The sequence below is a fragment of the Dendrobium catenatum genome, unplaced genomic scaffold, assembly GCF_001605985.2.
Source record: "Dendrobium catenatum unplaced genomic scaffold, ASM160598v2 fragScaff_scaffold_207, whole genome shotgun sequence".
Classification (NCBI taxonomy): Eukaryota; Viridiplantae; Streptophyta; class Magnoliopsida; order Asparagales; family Orchidaceae; genus Dendrobium; species Dendrobium catenatum.
The window spans coordinates 240,662-248,569 of NW_021318669.1; positions in this window are offsets into that span (position 1 = coordinate 240,662).

Here is a 7,908-nt window from a genome sequence, read left to right on the forward strand (position 1 = left end):
ACTTACCTTTTTTCTACTGCTAGCGTCTCCTTTGCTTCCTTTTTAGAAAACTCCTGAATTTCCTTATCATCAAGGCAATGTCATCCTCATTCTTAGGTTGTAACTGATCACTCTCTGAGTTATCCACATTCAAAGCTATATTCTTCTCCTTTCCTTTTCTCATGTATCAATCTGTCTTTGAGTCACTCCTTGCTCGTAAGAAATTAGTAAACCAAGAAGATTGTTAATGGAATAAACATTTAAATCTCTAGACTCTGTAATAATAGTAATTTTAGCATCATAGATAGTAGGCAATCAACGAAGTATCTTATTAATATTTTCAATATTCATTAGTTTCCTACCTAATGCATACAAAGAAGTGTCTATTTGAGTGTATTGTGTGTATATATCATATATGATTCATTTGGTTTCGTGCAAAATAAATCATAATCATATAACAAGATATTTAATCTAGATTGTTTCACTTTGTTAGTCCCTTCATATGTAATACAAAGCCTATCCTAAATTTTTTTCCACTTTTACAAGTAGAAACCTACATGTAGTCTTCATATTTAAGTGAATTAAAGAAACTATTTAAATATTTTGTATTTAATTATGCTAAGTCATTCTTATACAGTCTAATCAACAAAGGGTGTTTCAATTATAATACTATCAACAAGTCTAGTTGGCCAAATCTTGAACTAAAATCTACATGCGATAGTCAAGCGATTGAAGAAAAGTAGACATTCATGTTTTCTAAAAATCAAAAGGGATGTTATCGAACAATGGGGGTCTAGTGATCAAATACCCTTCAGGAGTGTTATAGTTTCCAAAATTAGCCATAATCATTTTTCAAAAAGTAGTCTAAACTTTAAATTTTGAACAAATATATGATACAACTTGAAAAGTTTGTTTATGTTATTAGACATATGTAATTGTCCTAAGGCTAACAAAGAGAGGGACTGAATTGATAATTTTAAAAATTCCCTCTTGAATTTTAATAGAAAACCATTTAATAATTTTAATAATTTGATTTTTCTTTTTCAAATAAGCTTTTCAACCACAACTACAAAATGCTAAAAATAAAAGGTGAAAATAAAAAGAAGTACACAGAAAATTTTTAGTGGTTCGGTCCAACAAGTCCTACGTCTACTCCCTGAAGACTCCCTCTTCATGTATTGCATTATTACCAAAGTAACTCTCATTTTTTCCCCACAACAAGGTGGAGAAGCCTTTGTAAATTTCCTCTCTTCCACCAATCCCTGGTGCGATAGAGTACCGTCATTCTTTCATACCCTCCAAGTGTTGACAAAGTATCGTCATCTTTTCACACCCTCTAAGTGTTGACAGAGTTCCAGATCTTCTTCAAAGATATTCTCTTGAACATTTTTGTACTCTAGATGTCGACTGTATGAAAAAGGGATAGTACACTATGAACAATTAGGAAAATTTTGTGGTTCATCGGGACAAAAAGGGACTCATTCTTTTTGTACTCTGGATGTCATATGTATGAAGGTTACTTCATACAGTATGATCATTTCAAAAAAATTTAGAGATCTTCAGGTCAAAAAGGGACCCGTTCTTTTCATACTCTAGACGTCGTATGTATAAAGGTCACTTCATACAGTATAAACAGTTAAGAAATTTTTTTTATTGTCGGGATGAACAAGAGGGTGCCTATTTCATATATTGGATGTCATCTATATGAAGGACTCTTCATACAGTACAATCTGTACTTAGAAAATTTTCTTCCCATATTTCGTTTAACTGCTCCCCTGATATGTGTGTGTATGATTACTCAATTACAATCACACTCTTTTAGCTCAATAAAAGTGAAAAAATATAGACTCTATTTATAATGAACCCTAATCCTGGATTATGTTTGTCAGTTAATTATAATTTAGGAAAAATTTGAAGCCCTTTTATGTAAGATCTCTTATCTACTTAAGATTAAATCTTTTACTGCTGTCTTGACCTGAGAGAGCCAAGAGAAGGAGAAGGAGATCTTGGGAGAGATGGATGATTTTGCGAGGGGGAGTTTGTGAGGGGTTCACAAAGGTTGCTTTATGAAAGGATCCAAGTCATCTTCTTCAATCATTATCCCTAGTTCCTTGGAGGTTCTAGAAAGATCTGCTTTAGTTATCGATTGAGTTTCTTTACCTACTTAAGGAGGAAGCAAAAGGAGGTCGAGATTCTCTGTCTGCTTTAGGAGGAAGTGAAAGGAGGTCGAGTTCTCTGTCTCACCGGAGTGGGTGGAAAGGAGTTTGTAAAGGCTTCTCCACCTTGCTGTGAGAGTAAAAGGAGAGTCACTGAGTTTAGTGCAATACCCAAAGGAGAGGCTCCGAGGAGTGGATGTAGGTCAAGTTGACCGAAACACTATAAAATATGGTGTATTCTTTCTTATTACATTTCTTCATTTAATTTCCACACTTTATTTTATGTGGGTGATTGTTTTGTTTAGATCATGATTTTTGTTCGAGAATTTTTAAAACACCAATTCACCCCCCCCCTTTGGTTAGCCTTGGGCTAGTTCATAAGGGCTTAACATCCCTAATGAACTTTTAAGTTATATCAGAGCGGGATTCATAAAGTTTAGTTTTTGAAAACTTTTGAATTTTGATCTATGGCTAACTTTGGTAATTGAAATACTATGGAAGGGTATTCTATTACCCAACCACTATTGTTTGATAATATACCTTTTAACTTTTGGAAAACTAACATGGTCACAATTTTACAATAAATTAATTATCGCATGTGGATGCTTGTTAAAGAAGGTTATTCACCACCATCACGTGAAATCAATGGCATAAAAATTAAACTTCTTTTTATTGAATGGACTTTTGATGATAGGTATTTAGCACAACTTAATGTAACATACTTAAAATATTTTTTTTGTACTTTGAAATCAGAAGATTACATGTGTGTCTCGACTTGTGCTTCTGGTAAGGAAATATGGGATAGATTATGCATCACTTATGAAGGCACAAGCAAAGTTTAACAATCTAGGTTAAATATTTTGATTCATGACTATGAACTATTTCACATGAAACCTAGTGAAGTAATATTTGAAATGTATAAAAGATTTATACAAATTGTCACATCCCTGCATGCCATAGGAAGAGAACTCATTAACTATAAAAAAGTTAATAAAATTTGAGATGTTTACCTTCTTCCTATGATGCTAAGATAACTGTAATCATTGAATTCAAAGATTTGAATACTTAATTATGTTGATAATTGACTTGAATCACTCATTACTTACGAGCAAAGAGTGAACCAAAGACAACTTGATGCATGTAAGAAAATTAATGAGAAAACTATGGCGCTGAAGGCTAACGATACGGATACTAATTCTTTCGAGCCTAAAAGTGACAATATTTCGTTAATCACTAGGAAATTTAAAAGCTTTCTAAGGAAGAAACAAAAGCACCATCTGAAGTGGAATAAATGTAAGAGTAATAAGAATTCTAGAAGTTCTTCTCATATGATTTGTTTTAAATATAGGAAACGAGTATATATTAAAGCTGGTTATCTTACACTTAAGGCTCACTCAAGCAAGAAGAAGGGTGAGGATAAATCCAAATTCATAAAGGATAAGAAGCGGGTCCAAAAAGCGTTCAGGGCGGATTCTGCATCGAACTCCTCTAAGACTAAAGCTGAAGAGGAAACTACAAACTTGTGTTTGATGGTGGATGATCAACTTGGTCAGTTTGACCAAGAAGAGATATGTGAACTAACCTACGATAAATTACTTGAAGTTTCTGAGAAAATTCATGCATCATATTGAAAACTTAAGAAATTGCATGCTAGCATAAAATTGGAATTTTTAAATTTGTAAAAAGAGCTTGATGTTTTACTTAAAGATCACTCTACACTTGATAGCAATCACATATCATTACTTGATGAGTTTGATACATTAAATAAGAAGCATATTAAATTATCTGAGGTACATGATTCCTTGAAGTCCTCACATATTGAGTTAGAAAAAGAGTTTAAGAAATTATATGAACTTGTATGGGAAATAAATAATAATGAATATTGATTTAAAAGTGGAAGTGACAACTTATAAATATGATAAAGCATTGAAAGAAAACCTCGTAGCATTTAAAAATGATAAACCATCATTGTAAGCATCATATAACTATAGGAAGAGGCATCACCACCCGAGTAGATAGAAAACCCTTTTCTTGATGTTAGATGTTTTTCATATGACATGTTAGGACATATTTCAAATATTTACACTGTTCACCTTAGTGCACATTGGGTGTGGATATCCAAAGTACATGATTCACAGCATAACACACATGTATTGTATTATTCTTTTCATAAGAAGGGACCCAAACTTGTTTAGATTCCTAAATCCGACGTTTGATAATTTTGTAAGTGTGCTCTCACCAAAGACCTTGTGAGAGCATGTGGTACCTAGACAATAGATGCTCATGACACATGATTGGAGATGCCAATTAATTCATTTCATTGGAGGCCAGGGCTGGAGGAAAGGCCACTCTTGGAGACAACACCACTAGAAAAAGGGTTGGTGCAGGTATAATCAAAAACTCCAAGAACTTTTTAATCAAAAATATTTTGCTTGTAAATGGATTGAAACACAACATTCCTAGCATCAGTTAACTTTATGACAAAGGGTTCAACATAAAGTTTTTGTCAAACATATACATCATTAGCTTGAATACCAAAATAATGTTTATAAGTTTGATTTAAATAACATTGAATGTGCTGCTTCTTTTTGCTTAAAAACTGATGTTGATGAGTCTTGGCTATGTCATAGGAGGTTGTATCATACCAGCATGAAAACCCTTAAGAAAGTGACCCAAAAGAATCTAGTTAGAGGTGTCCCTATAAGTTCACTAAGGATCACATGCATGATGCTTATCAACTAGGGAAGCAAGTCAACCCTCTTTCCATTCCATTAAGGACATTAACACCTTTAGACCTTTAAAAGTTATTCACATGAATTTATTTGGACCCATTAGTACTGTTAGCTTAGGGAGAAAAGTCTATGGATTTATGATTATCGATGACTACTCGAGATTCACTTGGATTAGAATTTTGTCACATAGAAGTGAGTCTTTTGATGAGTTTAAATCCTTTTTCACTTGAATTCAGAAAAAAAAAATAGGTTGTGAGATCTTGACCATTTATAGTGACCATGATGAAGAGTTGAAAATAATAGATTTGAAAACTTTTGTGAGGATCAAGGGATTAGTCATAACTTCTCAGCTCCTAGAACCCCTCAGTAGAATGAGATAGCTGAAAGGAAGAACATGACCTTAGTTAAAGCCACTAGAGCCATGCTTGTTGAGTATTCACTTCCAAAATCTTTATGGGCTGAAGCAATAAGCATAGCTTATTATGTGTTGAATAGGATGAATGTTAGATCCAAACTGAATAAGACACTTTATGAGATCATTAAGGTAGGACACCCAAGCTTTCCCACCTCCATATCTTTAGTTGTAAGATTTTTATTCTTAATAATGGAAAATCACTTTTAGGAAAATTTGACCCAAAATTTGATGGAGTGTTCTTAGGATATTCAAGTGTAGGGAAATCCTTTAGGGTGTTTAAAAAGAGGACTTTAGTTGTAGAAGAAATTACTCATGTAGTGTTTGATGAATATGATCCTAAGAAGTCTAGAGTTGAGGAAGAAGATGAAGTTAGAGAGATTACCCAAGGTGTAGAAAATCTAGAGAAATGAGTAGAGACTTAAAATACTGATGGAGTAGAAGAGATTACCCAAGGAGTAGAAAATGCAAATCTGGAGGAAAGGGTAGAACTTAGACACACTTTCCTTAGAGATTAGAGATACTCTTCGAGTCATCCTAAAGAACTGATCTTAGGATACCCTTATGAAGGTCTTAGAACTAGGCATGGACTTATGAAGGAAGTGAATCACTCAGCCTTTATCTCAATAACTGAGCCCACCAACATCAATCAAGCCCGTTCAGATGAATTCTAGATCTTAGCTATACAAGAAAAACTTAATCAATTTGTGAGAAATGATGTTTGGGAGTTAGTATAAAGACCTAAGAATTAAAGTGTAGTGGGAACCAAATTGGATTTTAAGAATAAAATGAATAATTTTGGTGTGGTGGTTAGGAATAAGGTGAGATTGGTGGCTAAGGGGTACAACCAAATAAAAGAGATTGATTTTGAGGAGACCTTTGCCCCTGTAGCTAGATTGGAAGCTATTAGAGTGCTACTAGCTTTTGCCTATTATAAGGGATTTAAGCTTTTTCAAATAGATATTAAGAGTGACTTCTAGATTGGGGTGATAAAAGATGATGTGTTTGTAGAGCAACCCTCAGGTTTTGAGAGTTTTCAATTTCTAAATCATGTTTATAAATTAAAAAAAGACCTTATATAGATTAAAACAGGCACCTAAATCTTGGTATGAGAGGCTTATCACATTCTTAGTAGAGAGGGAGTTTACTAAGGGGATCATAAAAACCACCCTATTTTTGAAAAAAGTAGGAGATGAGTTACTCATTGTTCAGATCGATGTTGATGATATACTTTTTGAATATTCTGATAAAATTTATGTTATGATTTTTCTAAAATAATGAGTAAGGAATTTGAGATGAGTATGATGAGAGTGTTGTCCTGCTTTTTAGGGTTTAGCATAAGATAATTGAATGATGGAATCTTTCTAAATTAAATAAAGTGTATTAAGAATATCTTGAAGAAATATTAAATGGATAAAGCTAAGCCAATAAATACTCCCATGAGGTCCAGTGTTCAATTGGATAATGACTCAAATGGAAAATCTGTTGATCAAAATAAGTACATAGGAATGATTGGATCACTACTTTATTTGACTGCTAGTCAACCTGATATAGGGTTTATTATTTATCTCTGTGCTAGATTTTAAGTTGATCCTAAATAATCCCACCTGACTACAGTTAAGAGAATCCTTATATATCTCTTAGGGACCTAAAACTTAGGAATTTGATATCCTAGGCACAACACTTATTTTGAGATTATTGTATATTCTGATTCTAATTTTCCAGGGTGTAGGATGGATATAAAGAGCACTTCTGGAACTTGCCAATTCATAAAACAGTCTTTAGTCACCTGATCAATTAGAAAATAAAACTCTGTTGCACTTTCCACTACTAAAGCTGAGTATATTATCTTAGGAAGTTGTGTGGCCCAAGTCCTTTAGTTGAAGCAACAAATTTTGGATTTAGGATTACCTGCAGGCACATTTTCAATCCTATGTGACAACACTAGTTTCATCTACATATCTAAGAATCCTATCCAATATTCAAGGACCAAGCACATTGACATAAGTCATCACTTTATTAGGGACCATATTACTAAAGGAGACATTGAGTTACATCATGTGGCAATAGAGAATCAACTAACTGATATCTTTACTAAACCACTGGTCTTTGACACATTCAGTATCTTAAGGACCAGATTGGGTGTACTTAACATAAATGCATGAACTTGATGCTTTCTGAACTCTGAATTTTTTGTTTTCTTATTTGTTCTTTATTGTTGTTTTCTGTTCTTTCTTTTGTTTTTAGTTTTAAGTATTGATTTTTATTTGTTGATGTTTTCCATATTTTTGTTTCTGATATTTCAGCTTCTCTTTCAGTTTTTCTTTTGGTCACTGTTGAAATGATAGTTTATGCCTTATTTTTATTTTTGAAAATTTATAGTCAATGATTACCATCCCTAAATAAGTTAAAAGGACAAACACTGTTGATTATTTCCCTTCCTCTAACTCCTTTTAGCGGTGGTAGGTGAAATATGTTGAAGATTGTGACCTGGAGAGATCCAACATGTGCAATGACACATGGGGATGCTTGATGAGAAGGCTTTCAAGAAAATAATATTGTCGAGATTAGCACTTCCTCGGGGTAGTAGAGAACATAAGTCCTTTAGGAGAGCTATGGGAAGAGAGAT